This window comes from Canis aureus, chromosome 3 (assembly GCF_053574225.1).
Source record: "Canis aureus isolate CA01 chromosome 3, VMU_Caureus_v.1.0, whole genome shotgun sequence".
NCBI lineage: Eukaryota > Metazoa > Chordata > Mammalia > Carnivora > Canidae > Canis > Canis aureus.
In genome coordinates this window covers 81,877,257-81,902,733 of record NC_135613.1, presented here as the reverse complement: position 1 = coordinate 81,902,733, position 25,477 = coordinate 81,877,257, and the positions used below count along the sequence as shown (strand labels likewise).

Below are 25,477 nucleotides of genomic sequence, written 5' to 3'. Positions count from 1 at the left end.
ATATATGCCCCACTTCTTAAATGTACATGGTAGTGCTTCCGTAAATACTGTGATTTCCGTACACCCTGATTTATACTTTATCATTTTTACTTTTTTAAATATTTTATTTATTTATTTGAGAGAGAGAAAGAGAGCATGAGAAGGAGGAGGGTAGAGGGAGAAGAAGACTCCCAGCTGAGTGGAGAGCCTGATGTGGGACTCCATCCTTGGAGTCTGGGATCATGACCTGAGCCAAAGAAAGCAGATGCTTAACCAACTGAGCCACCCAGGCACCCCATTGTTTTTTTAATTTTAGTTTTAGTACATCTTATTTTATTGTGTCTTCATGAACCTTGAGTGGAAAAAACTGGCACCATCATCCAGACATTTTTAAATGACTTCAGCTCTCCCCTAATTATGTGTGGCTTATACTTTTATAGTTTTATGATTTTTTCCCTTAACAGTGAAGTTGTAGGTGAGCCATTTTGCTTCCCCCCCCCCACCCCACTGCCTGTATACCTTACACCATCTTCCTTAAACACCTCTTGCACAAACTGCAGGTCCTCTAGGCTCCAGCCCTTACTCCAGTCAAGGCTCCAGCCACCAGTCAGTCCTAAGAAGGTGCACCACGATGCTGTGCCCCCTCCCCTCTGTCCTGCATCTACAGTGATGGCTGTGGTAGCTGGCTTGGTTCTCGCCCAGGCACAACCCATAAGTGCAGAGAATGAACACCCAGGATACCACCCTCCAAACCCAAAGGGTGGGAACTGATGGAAAATACGTTCACCTTTCATCTCGAGGTCAGACAGATATGAGACCCACCTCAAAAGTCTCCTCAGAAGCTTCCATGGGCTCCTGCATCATGACCAACTCTAATGTGTCCCTGTCTCCTCAGAAGCTTCCATGGGCTCCTGCATCATGACCAACTCTAATGTGTCCCTGTATGGACTTTTCCCTCCTTCCCTGTTTGAATCCCTCTGCCCCAAGCTTGCTCGTAGGGATGGCTTCTAAATGTGCTACCTGTCCCCAAGCCTTTGTTTCCAGCATTGCTTTTTGGAAAACCCAGGCTGAGGACTCAAACACCTTTCTTGCTCACCTTGCTCTACACACAGCTTTTAAATTTCTTTATGTTTTTTTAAAGTATCTTTCTCACATCTTTGTCTTATTTTAACATTTAGGCTACCTAACATTATTCCTATAGCCTGGTGCTGTTCTTTTGTATTCTCTTGATGTTTATTCTCCTCCTTCAATATTTAATATATGTCCTTTTAAAATATGAACTTGACTTTCAGCTATATTAGTTCCTTTAGATTCATATCCTTTTTTCCTTTATCATTAGAATAATTCTGATTATGTGGGGCTTATTTTCCAAGTGCTCAGACCATCTTATCTCTCCCAAGCTTTGTTATCTTTCAAGCCTCTTTTCCTGGGATCACACGCCCACACACATGATCTGATTATTTTTAACTTCCCTGTTCTGAAGTTACCTCTGTGTCTTTCCAGGCTTTCATGAATGTCACAAGATTACTTTCTCCAAGGTCCTTGCTCCTTTCACAACAGTACCAGTTTTGCCTCAGTGGACAGAATTAAATCGATGCAACCATTTTCTCCTTGTGACTTTCTTTACCATTTAAAATACAAAATGGAAGTAAGTCATGTCATGTCTTTAACAAGTTGCTCCACTTGTGAGAGATTCAGACTCTCAAGCACTGCCTGAATAGTCACAATAGCCCATTAGGTCAGTATCTTTCCCCTGGGAGTTCTGTACTACGTTTAAGGTACCTCTATATGGTGAGTTTAGAGCGTCTATAACACTCCTCTGCCATTAAAACACTTCTATCCATTTCAGCTTTTAGTCCACATTCAAATATGTGTCATTATGCTCCAATTGTAGGTTGAAGATTGTTACCGATATGCGTATCTTTCTTTACGTGGTGCTCTTCTTCTACAATTTCTGTTAGATTAATTTTCTTTTCTGCAGGGTGTTCCCCCTCTATTATTACACTGTAGCCATCTTAAATCCCTCTCAATCTCAGTACTACTTTAATGAGATCGTATATATTGGTGTATCCATATATATAACTTTGTATATGCATTATGTACAAATTATTCATGTTAATATATATATATATATATAACCTTGTATGTATATTGCTTTTTACTGAAATAGACAGCCATATTTTATTATTGACAATGTTCAGAGTCTGACATGTAGATACCTGAGGTCCATTGATATTATTCCTCTTATATTTACTATTTTCTCATTGTTTTTCCCCCTGAGGCACACATTTTCTTTTCCATGGTATTAATCAGTTGAATCTGGGCCTTCCTCTGCTTTTTTCATAAAATATTTATTTTTTAAAATTTTGATCACATTGGTGAGTATGTTTCCAGTCTCTTCCAGGTGTTTGAGTAAAGTTCTCTATCATTTCCTCAAGGGAACATTATTCTTTTATAATGAGCCATGATTCAGAAAACCAATTTTTTTCCTTATTATTAGTGTAGTCAGTAGATTATTTCTCATATTCTCCTTCTAGTAATAATAAAAATAACAACTACAGTTATAAGTAATTGAATTTCTTTGATGCACCAGACTTAATGTTTTTTTATGTTCATTATATCTAATCCTCATAACAACCATGATAGATGAGGACCCCTGACCCCTTTTCCCAGCTAAGAAGACTGAGTTTTCATAACTAGTGTGTGGTGGATCCACTATTCACCCTAAGTTAGTCTGATTCCAAATCTTTTTCTCTTCTCGCGACTGCAATGTATGTGCAGATTATGCTTCTAAAGTTGTTGTGTTGTCCCTTGGTTGCTATTATCACTAGGAAGAGAGAAAAGAAAAAAAAATTAAAGCCTAGTTGTTCAGTATCTCATCAGGTATTCAGATTCAATACCTGAATTCAAAGACATTTTCTATTTTTCTTTTAACTCTACTTTTTTCCGTCACGAAACAGATGAAATAAGTAGTACTCTGAGAATTTGGTGATGTATAGGAAAGCAGCACATTTTGTACTTTGCCATGTTCTATGTACATTGGCCATTCCTGTGGTGCTCACCATTATACGGCTTGTCCTCTTGGACCCATAGTGGGATTGACCTGAGCAGCATAGGATTGCTGTTTCTGCATGCATCATGCCTTGGTACTCTATAAGAAGCTTTCCAAAACTCTTAGGGAACTCTTTTGTATATTTAGTGCCCAGTGGTGGAAGTATAGGCAAAGATACACCACAAATGAGTTAATTAAGGGGAAAAATAGTTGAATATTATGAAATGATGTTTAAATAGAAGAACTGAAGTGCTTGGATGGCTCAGTTGGTTAAGTGTCTGACTCTTGATTTCGACTCAGGTCATGATCTCAGGTTGTGAGATCCATCCCCATGTTGAGCTCTGAGCTGGGCATAGAACCTGTTTTAGATTCTTTCCCTCACCCTTTGTTCCTCTCCTTCTCCTTTCCTCTCTAAAAAGAAGAAGGAAGAAGAAGAAGAAAGAAGAAGAAGAAGAAGAAGAAGAAGAAGAAGAAGAAGAAGAAGAAGAAGAAGAAGAAAAGAGAAGAAGAAGATCTTATAGTTTTATTCTTCCTACCTACTTGAAAGTTGAGGAAGTGACGGAGAATCATACTCTTACCTAAATGAGTGTTATTATTACTTCAAAATTCATTGACCTCATTTTTCCAGGAGTCCAGAGTCTGACACTGAATGATGTCTACACTGTTAAACTGAGCCCTCTTGTCAAGTTGATACCAAAAGTCAAAGAACCTTGATTCTTCTTATGGAACAGATTTTTTTCTTTTGAATAATGTTTAGTTTATTTTACAATTATGTACCCCCACTGTAGACTATTTTAAAGGTACATCAGTTTATGCAAAAAAAATTAAAACCCTTGCAATCTCACCTCCAAAATATAACCACATATGATTTTTTTATGTTCCTTTCTTTCTAATAATTCTTCCAGGATAAAATATGGCTCATGCTTAGATCAGAACAAGTTTTCATGTTCTTTTTCATCTAAAGAGACAGTTATTCCCAATGCACTCTATGTTTCCAGAGACTTTTAAGTTTATATTAAAATTCCAGTTAGTTAACATAGTGTAATATTAGTTTCAGGTGTACAATATAGCGATTCAATACTCCCATACATCAGTCTGTGCTCATCACAAATGCACTTCTTAATCCCCATCAACTATTCACCCCATTCCCCACTCATCTCCTTTTTTCTGTGGAACAGATTTAAAGGGATTTCCATGTGATTCTAAGTTTCACTGGTTACTAGTTCCATGTTCTTCAGAAAATTACTTAGACTTTCTGTGCCTCAACTTCTTTACCTTCTACAGAGCTGGACTTTAATGTCCACAGCTACCATGTAAGTCCACAGCCTCCTTAGAGTCTCAAATGTCAATGAATTGTGTTGTTTGCAAATCTGTGAAGATTTCTATGATGCTCTAAAAATCTCTGTAAACTTCATATCTCTTGCTGCATTGTCACTATGATGGTGAAATGCTCCACTGGGCAATTACTTGTTTTGGGTAAGTATCTATATGGCCCCAGACCTTGGTCCTTCTGTCTCTGAAATGTTTGCTTATTGTCTTTTGCAGGATCTGCCTTCTTTGTCTTGTGAGAGCAAATTCTTGACAGCCAATAAACAAGTTATTGGTTTACTTTTCTTTCCAAAGAAAAGTGAAGTTAAGTTTTTGTTTTCCAGGTAAAACTGGAAAATATATCTAAAAGACACTAAGAAAATTTCCTAAGGTCATATAGTGACCCACGTAAGAAAGCCAGGCAAACTCAAGTCTTCTACCCACTAAATAATCTGTTTTTAACCTCTACACTGTTATTCCTGTGGTAAATATATATTTGCAAATATGTTTATTTTTTTAAAATGCAAATGGCATACTGCAAAGCAGATAAAGTTTAGAGGAAAATCAGGGTTTTAGGAGAATACTGGAATAAGATTTGGGACAATCTACATGGAACTTTGCACAGAGTTGCGGGTAGGATGATGTAGATCCTGGAGTTCTAAGGAAGAAGATTACAAGGGAAGAACAACAGCATGAAACAGGGGCAAGCTCTCTGAGGACAAAATCAATCAACTTTACAAATCTGTCTTAGAGTGACGATAGTTCTTAAAGTTCTTTTTAGGTCAATACCCAAAACATTTTCCAGGAGATATTTCTGTCTGTCATTTATATAATTAAGCTGCAATTTTCCTTTGTAGGGGAGAAAAACTGAAGTGCCCAGCAACCACAATTTTTAATAAATATTAATGGATGAGGAGGGGAGAGAGGAATGGAGACAGCAATGGTGTTTGGCCTTGGGACATCATGCAGAACCCACCTCTTTAGTTTTGATATCCCCAGTAGACTAGATACTAGTTTTGCTGCATTGATTGCTGTTTCATAATATAAAATTTAATTATCTCTATTATTTTACAATAAGCTTTTCTGCCTTGGGGCCTCTGGCACAGGGTACGGTTAGTAACAAATCTAATAAATAAAGAAATAAAACACTTCATTTCCTTTTCAGAAGGAAGTTGTATTTTGCTCTGTATGCTTTGAGCTTACGGGAATTCACTTTAGTTCTCCCAAACACACTTGTTCTTTGGCTCAGAAAGGCTACCATCCAGGAGCTCTAGGACTGCAAGCCCCGGAAACCACTGTGCTCCCCTCAGCAGGGATCCCAGTAAGCAGATGGCACCTCTGCACATGCTCTCAGGGGCTGTTTTTCACTCTTCATGCTTTTATTATTGGATTCCCCCTGATTACATTTGTTTAGTCCAAGAAGCATAGAATTAAGAACCCTGACTCTGATTAATCCTTTACCCACTTACATTTTGTTTAGTCAATTGTTTTCATTTGAGAAAAAGAATCAAATATTAGCCAGATGCAGGTTAACAGATAAAACACACAGCTTCTGAGAGATGAAAGAAGGTTAGTGAGGGGTAATTGAAGTCAAACACTAAGCATATTGTGCACAATAGTTTAGTAAGATGAGGAATCAATAAGATGTATTTATTATTGAGCTGTCCAGACCTTAGAGAATATGTAATTAAGAGTTTCCATCCAAATATATGCAGTAGGTATCAACATCATGCATTTAATAAGCATACTATAAGCATAAATGATGCATAATCACTAGGCCTAGTGCTATCGAGGATACCGAGGAATCAGAGACAAACACTCTGCCTTTAAAGGCCTAATAGACTGGGAGTAAATATGAGAGAGACGCAAAACTATCTCACAAGGCAAAATATACAAACTCTTGGGAAAAAAGGAAAAATTAAGTGTCCTGTCAAAAGGCATATTGGATCAGGTAAGGGATTAGAAAGGCCTCATGGAAGAGATGGTGCTTATTGTGGGCCTAGAAAAAATGATGTACTATTACACAGAACCAGCAGAGATGAATAGTAAACATGATACTTATCAAGGAAACAATTCCAAAGAGTGTATCAGTTTCTCTATCTATCTAAATGTTAAAAATTAATAACACATTGTTTTGAATATGTGAACAGGTGAAACTGGAAAGGAAGGTGAGGGGTGAAGGGAGCTCCAGGGCTCCCTGGAGGGGTCCAGGGCTCTCTCTTAACTCCTGGTAGCTATTGGCAATCCCTGATATTCCCTGGCTGTGGCTGGGTCACTCCAATCTCTGGCTCCATCTTCACATGGCCTTCTCTGTATGCAACCTTCTCTGAATAAAAGGTAACATTCACTCTTCTGCCATATAAAGTAATACTGATCTATTCTGGGGAATAGAATGTGGGCATTCTTTTTGGAGGCCACTGTTCAGCTTATTACAGACCGAATGGTAAGGATTTCTGAAGATAAGAATATAATTTGCATTTTTTTAAATAAAAGCTTGACCCTTAACTGACAGTAATATTTTTTTTTTATTTCTACCTGGATAATTCTTTACTTCCTTTCATCAGAGGGAATTCCAAAGTATTTTCAAATCTCAATTCCTCAGCTTTCTATCTTATTTTCAGCAGATAACTTTGCCTCATAGTTTACAAGGAAAACCAAGTTTTCCAAGTATAAATAAGTTCCTTAAAATTCTCTATTACCTGCACCATTCTGCTTCATTAAACAAAGCATCCAAACTCGTCTAAGTATTTGGGATACATCTGTGAATTAAAACAACAACAACAAAAAAGGAAAAATTATATAAGGCGCATTCTGGCAGGAGGATAAAAACTAAATATGATAACAACATATGTTATCTGATGATAAGTACAGACAACCCTTGAACAACATGGATTTGAACTGTGTGGGTCCACTTATATGTATTGTATTTCCCAATAAATACAAAACAGTAGGGGAAATGTATTTCTCTTCCTTATGATTTTCTTAATAGCATTTTTCTTTCTCTAGCTCACTTTACTATAAGAATACCATATATAATACATATAACAAAATATGTGGCAATCACCTATTTATGTTATCAATAAGGCTTGGGATCAATTGCGGGTTATTAGTAGCTTGAGGGGAGTCAAAAGTTGTACATTGATTTTCAATAGTACAGAGATCGGTGTCCCTAACTGACCCACATTGTTCATAGGTCAACTGTACTATGGAAAAAAGCAAAAGCCATAATAAAGAGCAGATATTAAACTTGGAGTTAGGTTAGGCCTTGCTGTGAATGTAAAATCTGAGCAGACTTGAAGGAGGTGATGGACTTAGCTGGCAAAGATGAAGCAAAAGCACTCAGATCCAGGGAAGAGACAGAGCAAAAGCCTATGATGGAAGAATGCCTGGTGTCTTAAAGAACCAAAGAAGAGGCCAACATAGCTGAAGCAGAGTAAGCAAGGTGAAGAGTGGTAGTGATGTAGTCCAGAAGGTAAGGGGGTGAAAGAAGGGAGATCATGCAAAGTCTCACCAATTGAAAGCACTTGGGATATTACTGTGACAAAAATGGAAAGACACTCCAGAATTGTAAAAAAAAAAAAAAAAAGGAGTGATATGATCTGACATTGAATTTTAATGAGCACCTCTGGCTTCTGAGTTAGGGTAGACTTCGAGGGTAGAGGGGAGACAGGTACAGAAGCAGAGAGCTTGGTTAGGATGCAGTTACAGTAAATTTGGTGATAGCCGATCATGATTCAGACTTGGGTCATAGCTATAAAGGTGGTGAGAAATAGCTGGGTGTAAGATATATTTTGAATAGAGACAACAGAATTTGCTGATAAAGTGCTAGAAAAAGAAGGGTTCTGAATGGCTTGAGCAATGAGAAAGAGTTGTTTTCATCAAAGATGGGGAAGACCAGGGTGGAGCAGATGTGGGGGTGGGTGGAATATGTCAGTAGTTAAGTTATGGACACAGTGAGCTTGAGGGATCTATTAAATAACATAATAAATGTATTATTATAAAATAATAACTATTGTACAATATAATAGAGGGGTCTATATTCAATAAATAATTGTATACAACAAATGTACAATGTGTATACAAATACGACTGTATTGAATACAATAGATATTTATACATCTTATTAAACTAGAAAAACGAATCTAGATATATAAATCTTGAATTTGGGAGACAATTCTGGACTGGAGATACAACTTCCATATCTCTCTAAATCCTTATCCATGAGTCCCTTGTCCTTTCTGGGCAGGGGAAGAGGTGATACCCTTCCCAAACCTACCATGTAACCTATGCCCTTGATTCCACCTTTCACATGTCCTCTACAATTTCTTCCTTTTCACAATCTCTTTTTTTCTTTTGAATCATAAGGGTCTCATTCTACTTTACCTCTCCCCCCCTCCATTCTCCAAATCAACTAGAGCCCTTTCTATCCAAATCCACACCTCTTTACTCATGTAAATAGAAAGTTTTTAGACCTCTCTCTTTCTTGCTTCACCCTCTTGCCTTTCTTCCATCTTTCAAGGTCCAAAGCCTTGAAAGAGCTGTCTCTAACTGGCATCTCTAATTTGCTGATTGCATTTCATAGCATCGCCCCCCTGGAGGCCTTCCTGTACTCCAAGATATCCACTTCTCACCATGATTTTTCTGTAACCAAGATCAAATTGGGAATATGACAAATAGCAGCCAATTATCTCCTTTCTCCAGTCCTCATACATTAAGAGGAAGACGTAGGTGTGGTCCAAAGCAGTACCAATATTTCAAAATTAGGTTTCAACATTTTAGAATCAACTGAGGGAATCTTAATATCTCTCCTATTGGCTCACATTGTTCCAGCCCCAGTCACCTCCTTGCTAGTTTTCAAATACTCCAAGATTTGGCCTCAGTGCCTTTGAATATGCTATCCTGGCACTCATCTTCCCTCAGACACTCACATAGTTCACTCCCTCAGTTCACACAGGTCTTTGCTCACATATGCACACACCAGAAAGTCCTTAACCACCACCCTTCTAAACTAGTACCTCTGTCACTTCCTGTTGCTTTACCTGTCTTTTTCCTTCACTGACATTTTTACTACCTAACATTTCATATATTTAGGTGCTTATTTGTCTTATCTGACTCACACGCTGAAATGTAAACTCTGTTAGAGGAAGGGCATTCTCTCCTTTGTTTGCTGCAGTTTCCCTAGTATTTGAAAAAAGGCCTGGCACATAATAAGTTCTAATAATTATTTGCTAAATGAATGTCCTTGTGCTTAAAGGATCTTGATAGATTCAATGGCTCTTATGCCCAAAGAGCTGGCAGCAAACGTGGACAAATAAATAGCATGAATATCTGTCCTCCTTTCCTACTCTCCCTGATGACCACTAAGACACTACATTGGACACTACACTACAGTATTGGACATTACACTATTTGCCACTGGAGTGAAAAAATAAAGAGAACAGCAGGGTTAAAAAGCAATCATTCTTTCCGCATCAAGTAATTTTTATAAAGGATCCAGAATTCCTGGTTAATCTGAGAGCAGCTCCTAAGGTGGGAGTATCTCTAACCTCTTTAAGGCTACAACAAACAAACAAACAAACAGGCCCATTCAAGAAAAACTGAGCTGACAAAGCATATAGCATCAGGATAAATTCCTTCCTGGTCACCTTTTCCTGCCCTGCATCCCTTCCAACCAGATTATCCCTCCAATATAAGAATTCAGGAGCCACTCCTACTGAAAAGATGAGTAAGATGTATTTTGATTCCACTGAGCATGGGGAAGCTGCTTCAAGATTTGGACACAATAGGAAAGGGCTACTCAAGGGCAGGGGTGGAGAGGCTCTGCTGAGTGTCACTAGAGGAAAAGAGAACTGGCAAGAGTGGAGTGCAGACGAGAAGAGATTTGGAGAGAGGAGGAGGACAATTCAAGGTGTACCTAAGAACCAAGATTATGAGATGGTGAGTGTAGAGGTCTCCTACTTATGGATGCCTTTTTCAACCTTCTGCTCTGCATACAATAAAGACTCTCTAAGAGCCTACACCTGATGCCCCCATGCCGATCTGCTCCTCACTTCCCACTGACATCACATATGAGCAACTGTTGCATGCGGTTCCTTTTCTCTGAGCTTTCATGAGGTTTAGCTTGGTGAGACCATCCCACTGTGTTCATATTTTGTTTACCTACGATACTACTATATGGTACTGAATTGAAGAGCATTTGAAAAGTGGGATGAAAGGAAATGAAAGCTTGTCCTTACCTTGAATCACATATCAGGAGCTGAAATTAGATCCCACCTACTGGGAAGGGAGAGGGTCTGTGTCACCCAACAAAGCTCAGCCCCCTTGGCACATCCAAAGCCTCATATCCCTGCCCCCTGGCTTTGGCACCAGGGGTTCCACGGCTGTGCCCAGGATAAAAGCGCCGTCCCCAGCTTGCTCTCAGGCAAAGACAGCCTGCTTTTAATTAGGAGCAGTAGCCGTTGTTAGATTTGTATTTTTCTTTCCTTCTTTTTTTTTCCCTATGCTTGATGGCATGATGTGTGTTACATATTTAATTAAAGAGGATCTAATGAGTACTTCTAACAGCCCTGGGGTCAGAAGAGCCACTACAGAGATTCATGCAAATGAGCCAGGCTTTATGGCTTCCCTAGTGAGCAGCAGTGATGTTGTCCAAAATGGCAGAGTCTGTGGGAGCCCATCAGCTTTCCAACTTCTACAGGAAAAAACCCAAGGGGAAGCACACAGAGGGTGGGGACTAGAATTTGCAGACTTTGTGTCTGGGCCCATAAATAATCTAAATGTATAATAGGGTAAGTCTAAACTTTATGAAATAAAATGTGCTGAGGACCCAGTGGGTCAGTGGGCGAGGCCAGAGGGCAACCCAACAAGACCAAGACCCTTAGGAAGACACTTTTGGACATAGGAAGGTGAATCAGAGAAGAGTGAAGGAAGGAGAGGTAAAAAATGTGCTTGGACATCTGGATTTCATTTTATGCGAAATGGGTCATTAAATGTTTTTTGTATGCACTTTCTTCACTGTGCTCTATTATTATATCTGTTATAGCACTGTCTTGTGATTTATCTGCAGACATATCTATATCCCTATTTGACTCTGAACTGACCCCTCAATAGTTAGGACATCCTATCTCTTTGCTTCCGTGATTCCTACCAAACTTCCTCCCTATCTGTACCAGATATCCTACTAGATTATAATTGCCTATTGAGTTTCTGTCTACTTTGCCTAATTGATTGAATTGATTTAGAAAGTTGATTGAATGGGTTTTTCTTCCCATATTATTTTTGTCATATTCATATTTATATGCCTAGCATCTACCACAGTGCCCAAAATATAGTATGCCCTCAATAAGTTATTGAATGAATGAATGAATGAATGAATGATACAAATGTAATCAGTCTGATCTCAGGCCAGTCTCAGCATACTTACTGCATCCAAACAAAGACAGACTGAAGATTTGTCCCTGAAAGCATTAGAGGGCTGTTTCAGATTTTACTAAAAGTCAGTTACTTGGGCAATTGAAAAATGATGTTATATTGCATATTATACCATAAGATTTCTTTAAAATTCTCTTTAAGATATAGAATAAGAGTGGTACCTGGGTGGCTCAGTCAGTTAAGCATCTGCCTTCAGCTTAGGTCATGATCCTTGGGGTCCTGGGTTGGAGCCTTGCGATGGGTTCCCTACTCAGTGGAGAGTCTGCTTCTCCCTCTCCCTTTGTGCTTCCTCCCCACCCCGCTTGTATTCTCTCTCTCTCAAATAAATAAATAAAATCTTTTTTTTTTAAAGATATAGAATAAGAAAGTTAATGCACTGTCTTTGATTGGATCCTAGTTTTGAAAAAAATACGGAATCAGCTATTAAGGATGTTTTTTAGATAATTGGGGGATAGTTGGTATAGATGACATTCAGAAACTATTTTTGTTGTATGATAACAGCCTTGTCATATATTAGTTTGTCTTTGTGGTGGCTTTTAAAAATAGCTACAAAATCTTTCACAGCCACTCCATGCAGAGGAGGAGAATCGACGTCCCTTTTCTTGAATACAGGCATGTTTACACCTTCTGCGGCCAACAGAGTTTGGTAGAAATGAAGCTGGAAGGTTTCCAAAGCTAGACCAGGAAAGCCTATGCAGGTTCTTCTTAGTTCTCCTGGAATGACCATTCCTTTCCCAAGATGCTCCTTCTCAGAACCTACCTGCCATGCTGTGAGATGCCCAAGCCACGTGGAGGGGCCACATGTGGATGCCCCATTCCACAGGCCCAACTGAGACCAGACTTGGAGTCGTTCCTTAGGTTTATCTGCAGAATCCTCCAGATAATTCCAGCCTCCAGACATTTGAATATTCCTAACTGAAATCCCAGATGACCCACAGAATCCCTGAGTATAATAAAACATTTGCAATAAAAAAAAAAAAATTGCTACTCTGTGCTACTAAGTTTGGATGGGTTGGTTAAACAGAAACAATAACTGAATGGTCTTTGATATTTTTTGAAGATGCCTGCTTTAAAGAATTTAAGGATAAAGTGCCATGATATCTTTAGCGTACTTTTAAATGGTCCCCACAAAATGTGTGCTAAGACAGCAAGGTACATCAAGCAAATACACAAAAACATTGGCAACTGTCAAATACAGATGGCGAATATGTTGTTCATGGAACTATTTTTTCTATTTCCTTTAAATTTTTTATGGAAAAATTTTTTTCAAAAAGTGCTTTTAAATACCTTTTTACCCAAAGTTCTATATTAGGAAAATATAAATTTCCCATTCACTCATCTCTTCGATCTCCCACAAATTTCATTGTACAACCCTCTCTTTGAATGGGTCCTAATTCTTCCTCCTTCTTCTGACAGCGGCTCCTATTGGTGGTTAGGCCTTTCCTGGTGAAGAGCAAGCAAAACTGGTGCCACCTCTTTCTTTGAGATCTGTCATTTTACATAGCAGAGGAAGGAATTAGGATTGTAATAACTAATACTTTAATATGTTTTCTTACAAATCAGTGACATAATTTTTATTTTTTTAAAGATTTTTTTAAAATTTATTTATTCATGAGACATACAGAGAGAGAGAGGCAGAGACACAGGCAGAGGAAGATGCAGGTTCCATGCAAGGAGTCTGATGAGGGACTCAATCCTGGGTCTCCAGGATCAGGCCCTGGGCTGAAGGCGGTGCTAAACCGCTGAGCCACTGGGGCTGCCCAGTGACATAATATCTAAAAAGACTTTTAGAAACTACCAGGTTATTAAAAAGAACAGAACGGACCTTCACCAAATTCAATATGTATTGGTAAAACTAGGACAAAAGACTTCCTTGCATTCAAGACTTAAAATTTCCAAAGCAATGCTATGGATTTTGATTCTCATCAAAAGAAAGCAAAGCCTTCTTCTAAGTCATTGTAGGGCAAATAAGGCCCCAAAAAGGAACATTTTTTAAAAAGCTCAGATCAAAAATGTTTTTCCCTCTATCCTGACTCCCTTTACTGTACAATCCACTCTTGAAGTTTCAGTGTGACACTCATCCTTTTTTCCCAGCTTCTGGTCACCCTCAACCACCTGTTGTTCCCTGTCCTCTTAAAGGCCATTGCTTTTCTGAGGAGCAGAACCAGGGTGAACCTTGGAATTTCAATCCTATTATAGACAAAATCTCATATTCTTTTTATTTTTTTTTTTTGCTGAATAATACTCCATTTTATTGATATACCACATTTTATGTATCTATTCATCAGTTCTACTTACATTCTTGATGTTTTCTTTAAATACTCCTCCCTACCTGGCTACATAAACTGAAACCATTTTTCCCCTTGATGACACCAATTCCTGTATACCCTTCCCCAAAATAGTAATAGTTATCACAATAATAATGAACATGGAAGCTAATTTTTTATTAAATACTACATAGTGAGAGCATTTACACTACTCTCTTTTATTAATTATTTCAATCGATCTTCACAGCAACCCCAAGAGGTAGACACCACCTGTATTGCCCTTCTAGAATTGACACATGGTGTTTGAGTAGATTACTCATGACTGCTCATCTAGAAAGGGGCTAGAAACCAAGTAGTCTGACCAGGAATCCCTGTTTGTAACCATCGTGCATTACTCTCTCCTTTACAGTCTTCCCAATAAGCTTCATTTCTTCACTCCTCGCCCCTAACAACCCAGAGCCAGAAGGAGGGGGCTGCTTGCACACCGTGCAGCATCCAGACCAGTGACCCTTCATCCCCAAGTATCTGCTCATCTTTGAAGCCTGTAGCATACTGTTATTAGCTGTAGTTCCAAGGACACTCATTGCGTCTTCCTTGGCTTCAGCATGTGAATGTCACTATATTTTGTGATGTTCCCTGATCCTTTATGCCAGCATCCACGCAGATATCTTGTAACTGTAGCATCTTTAGAAACTAGCTGACCTGTGTACCCTCATAGCCACACATCACCGCCACTCAGAACCCACTCTTCTACACTCTTCTAGGGTCTTGAACCTATAGCAGTTCCTTTCTGGCTTCTCGTTCTTTCTTCTCAATGTCCCTTTTGCCTTTACTAAACTTGTTCTTTGTTTTAGCCATGAGTTTCAGTAAGCATGCATCCCTTGTTCTCTTATAACTCATCACCTCCGTTCTTAGCTCACTCCACTCCCTACTCACCTTAATGCTGATTCATTTCACTACCAGCCTCAGACGCCTTGCTCTCCTTGCCATGTTTCTCCTTGGCAGTTCTTAACTTTGGGAAACTACGCTTTGTTTTTTCTATTTACCCTCCAAGGCTGTGAAATGCAACTGGAGAATTTCACGAAAACATGTTTAATCTTTGTTAACCACACGTCACATTCACCACAGCTGGACTTTTCATCTCACCTGCAGTCTTGTCACATACTTAGTTCCTATCAACTCCACATTCCATTTCCCCTGGAAGTTGCTTGAAATCTTGCTATTTCCTCACCCACTCAACCACATGTGCTCCAGCAGAAGGCTCCAAGAATATTTACACAAATCTTCCAGCCTAGAATGCCTTTCTCTGCTCATCCTTTCATTCAAAGTACTTGTACCGGAAGCAGTCCCCCACTTCTTTTTATGACCAAGCTTAACACTTAGGTTCTTTCCCTACCACTTTCTCCTTCTCAAAGATCTTGCCCTATCAAAAATCTCCTTGGGGCACCTGGGTGATTCAGTCAGTTAAGCATCTGACTCTGAGTATCAGTTCATGTCATGATTCAGGGTCACGATATTGATCCTCATGTCAGATTCCATGCTCAACAGGGAGTCAGCTTGAGATTTTCTCTCTCCCTCTCCCTCTACCCCTCCCTCCACTCTCACTCTCTCTCAATAAATAAATCTTTTTAAAAAATATCATCTTCTGTCTTACTGCTTAATCATTTTCTCCTTCTCTGGCTATTTTTGCTATTTACAAACAGGTTTCAATCACTTCTCACCCATAAAATAAAGTGTCCTTCTGTACTCTTGCTACCTTCTCTTTTAGTACCTCTAAGCTGCCTCCCTATCCCCTCACCAGCATGTGCCCTTGATCCCTCAGCAAACAGAAACTGCATTCACACCATAACCATCCACTCACTAGTCAGCAATGCTGCAAGATGACTTTCCCTCATCAGTCTCCCAAAATGGTTCTCCTGAGGACACCAGTGATCTCTGAATCTCAAAAGCCCATCATTATTTTTTAATCCTCATTCCTGCCTTCTTTAAATAATCTAAAACTTTTGATTATGCTCTATGCCATGAAATTCTATCCCACGTGAATTTCCTTGTTTTCACACTTCTCTTTCTCTTTCCTATTCCACTTTCTCAAAAAAGAGACATCTGAGATCAGTCTTTTATCTGATGGATATTATGATATCCCTTTCCTTTCCTAAGCTCCTTCAAACTGTCAGCTTTATCTAAATTTATACATAAATGCATCGGTCCAGCCCCTGCCTATTTTCTCCTTACCTCCAGGCTGGAATTTCCGGATTCTCCCAAATACCTGCATGTATTGTATAGACATTTCAGACCCACCATCCAATCCTGTATCCCCAAAGTATTAAGTTCTTGCCATAACTAGCCTATTCCTATTTGTTGTCAAGGCCACTGACTTTGCCACAGCACTACCTCTCCTTCTGCAGCAGGTCCCTAATCCCTTGAGTGGCCATCAACAGTACATACAGTGCAGCTCTCCTTACACTGTGCCTCTGTTCAATGGCCTTCAAAGGGTCTCTACTGCCAACTGATTCAAATCCAGTCTTTTTGATCTGGCAGTCATCAGTAGAGATATATAAAGCAATGGTGCCTGCCTCAATGTACCTCTACATGCTCTCTAGGAGACTGTACTGATTAAAAGGCTTGGATTGTGTGGTCACATTAAAGCACCTTAAAATTCTGGTTCTGGAGGCACCAGGGTGGCTCAGTTGGTTAAGTGTCTGCCTTCAGCTCAGGACATGATCATCCCAGAGTCCTGGGATCTAGCCCCACTCCGGGTCCCTGCTCAGCGAGGAATCTGCTTTTCCTCTGCCCCTTCCTTTGTCATGCTTTCTCTCTCACACATAAATAAATAAAATCGTTAAAAAAAAAAAAAAAAGAATCCCAGGTCTGCCCTGGACAAATTATATAAATTCTCTAATCAATCAGCTCATCTATAAAATGGGTGTTTTAAGAATCAGATGAGATACTCCAAGCAAAGTGCTGTCCAGAGCACCTAGCACAAACATACCATTTAAAGACCTTTCTATTTTTAATCTTAGTAAATTGTTCTGTAATGATGAATCTTTGCTTCCTCAACCTGAGCCCCACCCAAAGAACCTTAGTTCTAAGCCACAAACAAGGAATGCAATTGTTTGCAAAGAATTAGAATTGGACCTCATCAGGCAGTGTTCTATTGTCCTTGGTCAGGAGGACTTAACCCCATGATGTATCTAATCTCTCACTTCCCTGGAGGCCACTTAATTTAATAAGTAAAACTGTCGCAAGAGAAAGTAAAACTAGAAAATGAACGTTTGGATTTTCTGAGTAGCCAAATAGAGAAGTCCAAGGACTCATTTACTAATTGGAGTTTCACAATTCATTTGTTATCACTGACTCTGATCCACCAATCAGCTGGCTATGTTCTTTCTGAACTTGGAAGAAGGTATCTGAGTTCTTTTTTTTTTTTTTTTTTTTATTGGAGTTCAATTTGCCAACATATAGCATAACACCCAGTGCTCATCCCATCAAGTGCCCACCTCAGTGCCCGTCACCCAGTCACCCCCACCCCCCACCCACCTCCCCTTCTACTACCCCTTGTTCATTTCCCAGAGTTAGGAGTCTCTCATGTTCTGTCTCCCTCCCTGATATTTCCCACTCATTTTTCCTCCTTTCCCCTTTATTCCCTTTTCACTATTTTTTATATTCCCCAAATGAATGAGACCATATGTTTGTCCTTCTCTGATTGACTTATTTCACTCAGCATAATGCCCTCCAGTTCCATCCACGTCGAAGCATATCGTGGGTATTTGTCGTTTCTAATGGCTGAGGAATATTCCATTGTATACATGGTACCTGAGTTCTGGGCTTTAATTTTCTCAGCCTCAAAATGAAGAAAATCAGAACTGTCCCTGCTCTCACCTGAAAGCCCAGCAAATGGCACATACTAGGTGCTCAATAAATAATTTGCTGAATGAATAAATTAATAAGTGAATGAATAGCTGCTCTGCAGTCCAAATGAGTTATTAGGAGCAATCACACTTTGACAAATGAAATAATAATTTAAATTTACATAACAAGTTATTAAATAGCACATGATGAATACACCAACTGCTTAGGCTCAAGGCTGAAAGAGCTTCCCTGTACACCTCTCTCGCTTCCCAAACCTGCTGACTCTTCTAGAAACCTTTATAACAGCGCTGTGCATAAGGAAAAGCCCGGCAGCCATCTTTCTGAGCAGTTGCCTGTGTAATGCCAGCCCTTGGGGACCTAACTAAATATCAATAATTTCTCCAGGATGCCTGTCACCAGTTCCTTTTAGCATCAGATGAGGCCTGAGAGCTGGGAAGGCTCCTGGGTGCAGCATGAGCTCCTGGCTCCTGTCCTGGTCTGTCTGCTCTCCGTGTGACCCCAGCCTGCAGGCAGCCTCCAGAAGTGCCTCCCTCGCACGCGAGGCCCAGAGCTCACTCGGATTGGCTCCCAGGTCTCAGACCTCTCAGCTGAGAGGCAGTGACTGAGGTAAACCTTGGCACCACAAACCCCACAGCCATAAATTTCACTTACATCTAGTAAAACACAGGCATCCAATTAAACCCCTAATCCTATAAACTTGCCAGCAATCAAGCTCACGGTTAAAAATGAAGACGGACAGGTGCACTCAATCAATACCACGGAGGTTACAGCCTGCAGTTTGTAGGCTGTTCTACATTGAATCTTCTGCTGTTCTCGATGCTGTTTGTTTTCTGCCTGCGCAGAAATAACAAATGTTCTTGCTTACTCTTCCGTTACGTTGTCCTGTGCACTGGAGCATGGCTGAACCCTGAGGCCAACCAGATGTGGGACCCACAGAAGCAGGAAGAGCCCCTTCCTTGGAGTAGCCCCTCTCTCTGCACACTTCTCTCCATGGTCCTTCTCTGGCCAGACCACAGATTTAGACTCAGTGCCTTGAGGGTACCAGGGACCTGTACCTCAAGCGCTTCCTCTGACCTTTACATTGATTTCCTTGGCCCTCTGCCACCACCACTGGCTGTGCCCAACAGGACCAATTTATAATGTATTGGGTTGCTATGGTTCTCCAATTTACAGAGAATTTGGTTTCAAGATGAAAACATTGGAAGAGCATGAAAAAAAAAAGCTAATCAGTTAACATGTTAGCAGGCAGCAGGTCTCTGAAACTATAAGAGGAGAAGCTGGGTACAACTTCTAGCACTTTCCTCAAGATTCATCCAGGGTCTCATTGTGTGTCTTCCTTCTCCCTTTCCTCCCATGCTCTCCTTTCCATTCTTCCTGTCACTCCTTTCTGCTTCTTCCATCAAAGCCTTCTTATCTTCCTACCCCCCTCTGTTCACTTGACCAACACCTACTGTGGGCACAGCCCTGTCTTCACACCTCTTTTCTTCCTCTGGACCCTCACAGCATAAACTAACCTTACTTGATTGTTAAGTGTAAGAGAAATTATACTTTTTCCTTCACTGTACTCTGATTTTTCCCAGAACAGAGTGTCTATCTATGTCTCTCAATAGATTTCTTTGACTATGAATTAATATCTCCCAAAGCTCTCCTTGCCTGTTTTACTAGCTGAAATAAAGATTTATAATGGGAAATTTAAATGATCAGCGTGGAAAATACATCTAAGAAACACATATAGGAACTATCTTTTGTTAGAATCAAAGAAGACTGTGGTGACTAATGTCTTTTTTCTCTCTGCAAATTCCTACTGGAGTTTCTCCTTGGGCCTTCTATTAGCTTCTCTGATGTGGACGTCTCCAGTTGGCTCTCATACCAGGGACTGGCGTTTGCCAACTCTTGTTCATTATCCTGGGGGCGTGAGTCATTACAACATATAGAAGAAATGTTTCTGGCAGCATGCACATCTGATCCCTGCGAGTAACAACATCAGAGAAATAGGAAGGCTTTGGAAGAAATTCAGTCTTATTTCTCATGTAAACATCTATGATGTTTCTCTTGTCCAGAAATCATGCAACTCTTGAGCTGGGCAGAAAAGATGGACAGGTAACCTAAAGAGGATTGCTAAGAAAATCCAACCACATAGCAATATTCTTTCCTTAAAAAATCATACAGTTCACGTTCACAAAAACATGTATACTATTCTCATACAGACCTGATATTGCTGAACAAAGAGATTAACTCCATAAGCTTCATTGGTCAGATCCTAAGGCTGGAAGCAAACACAAGATCATTTACACTCTACCTCCAGCAAGAGTACAAGTCAACTAGAAGATAAGCCCCACCTGCTCCAAGTCAAGATAACTGATTTGGGGAAAAAAACAAACAAAAAAACAAAACAAACAAACAAACAAAAAACCTACAAAACAGGCTCTCAGTCATCAAAGGCATCCATAAATAACAACCAGAATTGACGGTCTGGGCACTTGATCTGGTGTTTAATTGTCAAGACAGGCCATGATTTGATTGCTGTCATTCCTATTTTGTAAGTGAAATGTCATAGCCAGAATGGGTCACATTTGGGTCATCTGACTCTGCAGTTTGAGTCTCCCCACCGACCCCCGGTTCTGCCCCCTGCTGAGCTTGGGCTGTCTTGACACCCAAGATAACCAGTCCATTTGCCCTATGGCACCTTGGGCAAAGAAGACATTATCTGGCTGACTCAGCTCCAGAAGAGCAGCTGAGTGGTTCTTCCCCTCTCCTGCTTCTCCATACCTGGTGACAAGGATAAACCCCACAAAAAGAGTAGGCTTCAATGAGTGTGGATAATCTCCTTCAGACACTGGTGGATGGGATATATATATATATATATATATATATATATATATATATATATGGGGTTATTTTATAAATGGGGTTATTTTAATGACAGAATATATATATTCTGTCATTAATAGGATTATTCAAAATGTTTAAAGTAAAATCCTAAAGCCTGTTATTGGTTTGCCAAAGAAACTAAGACTTTTTTTTTTTTTTATCTTTCTCTAAATGTTGATTCTGAGTCAAGCAAATCAATGGGCAGTTTCTCAGCTGTGCCAGTCATTCACCATGTGAGGAGTTCCCAAGTAGGCTTCACCAACAACACTGAGTCTCTAACCATTGCCTTCTTCCTTGGGTCCTCCTCTCTGTCCCCCACCTCCCTTCTTTGCAGCACCCCAAAACACAGATTTGCTAAAAGCTATCTGGGCAAGCTTTCCCCAAGCAACCAAAATAAAGGAAGTCAGCTCGTTTCTTCCTCTTCCACTCAGCACTCAGGTACTCAGCTTGGAGGGTAAGAACTCGTAGTTGTCTGAAGGTCGTTTTGCAAGTGCTTTTAAGTCACCTCAAGCTAATATTTTTTTTCCTGTCAATTTGATTTTTTAAAGATTTTATTTATTTAATCATGAGAGACAGAGAGAGAGGAAGAGACATGGTCAGAGGGAGAAATAGGTTCCCTGCAGGGAGCCCTATGTGGGACTTGATCCCAGGACTCCAGGATCATGTCCTGAGCCAAAGGCAGACACTCAACCACTGAGCAACCCAGGGGTCCCTGTCAGTTAGATTTTAAGGAATCTGAGGACAAAGGCAGATTTCCGTTCCTTTATTCTGAGTTCTTGCATCTCTCTTTCTGTCTCTCTCTTTCTGTCTTTGTCTTTGTCTTTGTCTCTGCCTCTGTCTCTCTCTCTCTCTCTCTCTCTCTCTCTCTCTCTCTCTCTCTCTCGATGCTGCATCACCACCACACCTCCTGAAAATCTATTCATTGACATCGGCACAGTACCTGGTGCTGACTGATTAGGAGACAAGGACCAGGGTCAGAAGTCAGCCTTGGCAAAGAGAACTGCTTTTTGTCTGAGGCAGTGATCATAGGTCCAATTAAACAGTATAGAAAATCTTTCTGGAAAAGAACACTCAAGCAGATAAAGACTGAGGAGTCAGATGCATAAAGATAGAAAAGCAGAGCAGTCAAACACTTGCAAACATAGCTTTGCAAGATGTTTATAGAAGCTGTTTATGAAATGCAAAGCAGAACACCTGTCCAGATAGATGGACATGCAGATAGGTCCTGCATGTTTTTTTCTGTTTCATATCCTCTATTTACCTCTTTTTCCCAACCTTCATCCTCCCCCTCACTCACATACCCTACGCCATGGTGACTTAATATCACTGAGACTAGACATAAATATCACCTCTTTATAAAAGTCTTCCCTGGCCATGAGCAGCCCTGCCCACATCTTCTCCAGCCTTACTCCAGCTGCACAGCTGTCTCTCCTAAATCAGAGTCCCCAGGACACTTGGAGCTTAGCTTTACTTGCTCTTTTCCCAATGTAATTAGCTCATATTCATTTTTCAAATTTCTAATGCCAAGAACATAAGGAGAGGTCATTGAGTGCATACTCAGCGAACATTTAAGATGTGAAAGAATTAGTAAATGACTGAATGAATCAGATTGGCAAGTCCTATGTCCCCTCAGCCAGGATTACCTCCACTTGTCATTCTTCCATATGTTTCCACCCTAAATACAAACTGCTGAACTGTAGGTCCCTCATCCTTCTACCTGGTGCATCTCAGATTCTGCAAATAATGGTAGGAAATTACAGTATAATAATATGGTGACATTTATTTTTAGAATATCATTTCCTCTTGTAACCTTACATTGTGCATATACGTGTACAAAACACCAGCACACTATAGTTGCGGTCTACCTAGGTGGGTGGCAAAGCCCTCCATGGACTGTATTTAGAGAGATAGGTCATTTGTCTGAGAGATGTGGGAAGAAGAGTTCATATTATAGCGAAAGAGACAATTAGTATAATAGGGTCATTAAATTGACAATGGAAGAAAGCACTGCTCTATAGTCCCCCAGAGCAATCAGGGTACCCTAAAATGGGAGACTGGCAATGATAATAATTTAAAAAAAAAACTGAACATTCTCCGCCTCCCTTTTATAGTTCCCCCTGGGTCTGGGTTTCAGTAGAACCTGTATCTGGGAAGGCTCTGAGTATGTCTGCTGCACACAGATGCCTGTACTCTTGGAGCTAAGTGAAGAAGGTGGATGTGCGAAGGCGGGGAGGAGGCCATAAAAATGCTAAGAGGGGATATTGGAAAAATGGGCAATGGAAATTTGTAGACCAAAAAATATCTGGGGGCTTTGCAGGGGAACTAGTGTTTTTCAAAAATAATTTTTCTGCAACAAAAATTTGATCAGGAATCTCATCTTTTGGGAAAATAAAAACCATCACACATAAAGTCTCTCATCCTCCAAACACCAAATCCACAAATCTGTTTCTTCTTCACATTCCCTCTTTTTCCCTTCTGTTACCAATGGGCGCTCTAGCCACTCATTTACTCAAGTAAAAGAGAAAAAAATCCTTGATTCTGCACATTCCATCATCCCCCTCAAGTGAGGCAGCAGCAAATTCTCAATATCTCTTAGATGTGTCCACTTGCCCCATCTCCACGGTCCTACCCCTAACAGGTCAGCACTTCTCTCCTACCAGGACCAGTGAAATAGCTTCCTCACCCAGGTTTCCATCTGGTTTCCATCCCAGGTCTGGTTTCCATCCCAGGTCTGGTTTCCATCCCAGGCTTCTAATCTATTCTCCACACAGAAGTGGAATAATCTTGTCCATTTCCAAATTGTATCATGTTCCTATTCTGCTCAGAACCCTCAGATGATGTCCTATCCTACTTAGAAAGTCCAAGCTTCTTACTGTGATCTTTTAAGTCCCATAGGATCTGGCCTCCTTGTCCTTCTCTCTAGCTTCTGGCCATACTTTTCCCTGTTCACTAGCCAGTGGCCACAATGGACTTGCACAGGTCTTGGAAGACACCAGGCCCTTGTATTCATTCTACTGACAGCAGAAATACTATCCTCTGCTAGTCACTTTGCTAATCCTTACTCATCCTTAAGCCTTTTCTGAGCCCTCTAAAGTAGACCCCTACAGGGCACCTGATTGGCTTAGTTGGTTAAGTGTCTGCTTTCAGCTCAGGTCATGATCTCAGGGTCCTGGGATCGAGCCCCAAGTCGAGCTTTCTACTCAGTGTGGAGTCTACTTCTCCCCCTCTCTGTCCCTCTGTGCTCTCCCTCTCTCTCAAATAAATAAATAAAACCTTTAAGCAAAAAAAAAAAAAAAAATATATATATATATATATATATATATATATATATATATATATATACCCCTACCATAATTCTCCCCCTTATCATTGCCTTATTGTTTTTCATAGACTTTTACCTACAATGATTTAATTTATGTGTTTATTTACCTGGGTTCCTGGGTCACTTGGTAGCATGTAAGCTCCATGAGGGCAGGTATCCTATGGGATGGTTTTATTCACTGGGTTACCTCAGAATACATTATCATGTCTTGAGCATATATATCAGCTTTTGGTTAGCTGAGTGAACTCCAGCAATTCAGATGAATTTAGAAATAAACTAGAGAAGTGGTACAATTATTAAGAAATGCACTTTTATGACTTTCAGGACGTATAACGTATTCCTGAGGAGGCCTAATTTATTGGACGGATAAGACTCATTTGTAGCTGGCAGCATCTATTTGTACCCATCTGCATCCCAGTAATTAATGCCAAGTTCTTAGAAGCAGTCTGTTCCCTTAAGGAGGAAGAATTTGTGTTTAAATTTGATGGAAGTGGCCTGAATAACAACAGAACTGGACTGTATCGTCTTAAATTGTTTTCTCGTTATTTCCTATATGAAGGTCTTTTGAAACCAATTGTAAGACACTTAATAGGGAGGATTTTTGCCCTGTATTTTCTCTCTTTATTAAAACCTAAAAACCACAAACTTTTCTCTCAGCTAATTATAAACAAAGAATATATCCTTCACACATGAGATAAAGGATGTGTGTGTGTGCCGTGTGCGCGTACACAGGTGCATGTATGTAGATGTGTGTGGGGGGGTGTGTGTAAGATCGTGTGGGCTCACTGTCACTGTCCCTATCATTGCAATGAATAATGTGTTAGAACCTCCTACTATCTTTCAATTCAGATGAAGAATATATTTCTGCTGTGCCTCCCTGTTATTTTGTTTCTATTCAGAATATAATTGGGGAGAAGTGGTTTAATTCCATATAAATACTGTAAAATAGGAGTTCTGTGAGGGCATGAGACAAGGTCTGCTTTGTTTGTCACTGACTCACCAGACAGCACAGAACACCGTGTCTGCTGTGTGGCAGATGCCCAATAATGACTGAATTGCAATAAAAATTCCTATAGGTTTCGATTATTTTCATAGGATATTTCCTCTGCCTATCTTCCTCCTGGCCCAGTGCTTCCCAGGGTTCATGGCAGGTACCTGCAAAATAAACACCTGCTGACTTTCCTTGACAGCTGAGCTTGTCAATGCCTTCGTATGGCTCCAATTCCTCCAGTTAAGCTCTTTTGGGGAAATAATACCTTCCCAGCAATTTCAGTGGCCACGTAGTTTATCTGTAGGCTGTTTGTAAAAATAGCCCAAACAAACTAGAGGCTCTGGGACCTAAAAGGATAGTCTATTTCTGCCCAGCTCACAGGGGTA

The 25,477-nt window shown here is 40.1% G+C and overlaps 2 long non-coding RNA genes across 6 annotated transcripts in view; one reads left to right on the top strand and one right to left on the bottom strand.

Annotated features, from left to right (window-relative positions):
• LOC144311513 (uncharacterized) overlaps positions 1-12,712 on the top strand; it is a 31,179-nt gene extending 18,467 nt beyond the window's left edge. Inside the window, exon 3 of the long non-coding RNA XR_013377121.1 lies at positions 12,335-12,712. This is a non-coding gene — a long non-coding RNA (uncharacterized LOC144311513). The remainder of the gene's footprint in view (positions 1-12,334) is intronic.
• The window catches only part of LOC144311511 (uncharacterized), a 94,398-nt gene that overhangs the window by 6,737 nt on the left and 62,184 nt on the right, over positions 1-25,477 (bottom strand). For 2 of the 5 annotated variants that reach the window (XR_013377109.1, XR_013377108.1), the window contains exons 5-6: positions 20,117-20,173; positions 13,058-13,258 (exon numbers count right to left, since the gene is read on the bottom strand). This is a non-coding gene — a long non-coding RNA (uncharacterized LOC144311511). Of the gene's footprint in view, positions 1-2,704; positions 2,807-7,038; positions 7,099-13,057; positions 13,259-20,116; positions 20,174-25,477 lie in introns of those variants that run through there. The other 3 variants (XR_013377110.1, XR_013377113.1, XR_013377115.1) reach the window with 3 other exon arrangements.